The sequence below is a fragment of the Podarcis vaucheri genome (assembly GCF_965113315.1).
Source record: "Podarcis vaucheri genome assembly, chromosome: 1".
In the NCBI taxonomy this organism is placed as follows: Eukaryota; Metazoa; Chordata; class Lepidosauria; order Squamata; family Lacertidae; genus Podarcis; species Podarcis vaucheri.
The window spans coordinates 42,214,781-42,216,734 of record NC_138759.1 but is presented as its reverse complement, the minus strand read 5'-3'; positions in this window follow the sequence as shown (position 1 = coordinate 42,216,734).

The window sequence follows — 1,954 nt, the reverse complement described above, 5'->3', positions numbered from 1 at the left end:
GTCAGAACACATGTGAAGCAGCAAGTTGTTTCCACCACTGGGCTACACTGCATGACTTTGTGTTACCGTAGTTCTTCCCTCTTTTATTAGGAAAAAAAAATACCTTGTATATGAAGGCAACATCCGCTGGTTCCAGAGCTGGTCCCTTCTGCAAACCGGAAAGCTCCTTTCATTCACAGAAATGAGTGAGAACCATCAAAGAAGGGGAGGAGGCAGTTTTTGCAGGTTTTCTCTACAGCCTCCCCAGTGCTACCTCCCACACTGTTACATGGTTCCCAGAGCTGTTTTAGGAGGAAGGAGGAATCCATGATGATGATGGTGGTGATGATATATTATTTATACCCTTCCCATCTGGCTAGGTTTCCCCGGCCACTCAGGGCAGCTTCCAACAAAATATTAAAAATACAATAAAACATCAAACATTAAAAACTTCCCTAAACAGGGCTGCCTTCAGATGTCTTTTAAAAGTCAGATAGTTGTTTATTTCCTTGACATCTGATGGGAGGATGTTCCACAGGGCAGGTGCCACTACCGAGAAGGCCCTCTGCCTGGTTTCCTGTAGCTTCACTTCTTGCAGTGAGGGAACCATCAGAAGGCCCTTGGAGCTGGACCTCAGTGTCTGGGCTGAATGATGGAGGTGGAGACGCTCCTTCAGGTATACTGGGCTGAGGCCGTTTAGGGCTTTAAAGGTCAGCGCCAACACTTTGAATTGTGCTCGGAAATGTACTGGGAGCCAATGTAGGTCTTTCAGGACCAGTGTTATGTGGTCTCAGCAGCCACTTCCAATCACCAGTCTAGCTGCTGCATTCTGGATTAGTTGTAAAATCACTTTCCTTCCTTCTGATGGTAGGGTCTTCCTGTGAATAGCATTCTGTTTACAGGAAGTCTGGCTCCAACTTTTTATGTCTAAAGTCACAATAAATGAAATCAAGGGTGTGCTGGATGATGGAAGCATCATGTGCACCTGTAGAGTCTCTTGAGTAGAGACATAAAACTCTCCCACATTAGTTGCACTATTTTACACAATGATTGGCAAATTAGTCCTACTGAGCTCAGTGGGACTTCCAGGGAAATGTGCACAGGATTGTAGCCTAGAGCCAAAACTAGGCACATTAATCGCATGAATGCAATTAACACACATCTTCAAAAACCCATAAATAGCAGCTGTAGGATCATTCTTTTCTCCCTGCTGCACTTCTAAGTTAGAGAGTTTGAGGGGATCCATCCTGCTCAGATGTGTGTGTTTCTGCCTGTTCTGCTCTGTGGCGAGGCCTAGGCAGGATGCAAGGGAAAGTGAGGTTCAGGCTGGATACAGAGCAAGCTGAGTCAAGACAACCGAAAATTGTAGAGGTCAGTGTCAGTAAAGCTACATGATTCAGATGCAGCCTTATGCTGCTTTCCCCAGAAGCTTGGCAAAATTATAGCGCAGGCTATGCAAGTACCTCTACCCTTTGTCCTCAGCATCTCTCAATCAGACCTACATGGGAGGTTCCAGGTAGCTATAATAGCTAAAATTGCATGATTCTGGCTACTTCTTAGCTCTAATTTTAGCAGCTCTTACAACAAAAGAGCTTCTGTGAGCAAAATCTGGCACTGATAAATTGATGGAAGCTTTAGTCAATGCTTTCACATAGATCCGGAGCTGCATTTAGATGAAAACATTTTTAGATGCTTATCAGACTTAGATGTGCTTGGTAATATAAAGATGAGTGTTGCAAGAAAACACATTGTCTACTTGGCATGGCATTGGGGTGAGGAAGTTTGTACAGGACCTATAATCATCACTGATGTATTGTGCAAGCTTATAATCCAGTGTTGGTGCATATGTGCTCAGTGTTAAAACCGTGTTTATGGAAGACAATCTTACTCGGCTACAAGTGATTGTCAAAGAAGAAAGAAGAAGATTGCGCAACACAACCCTATTTATTCAGAAGTCAATCCCTCTGAGTTATCT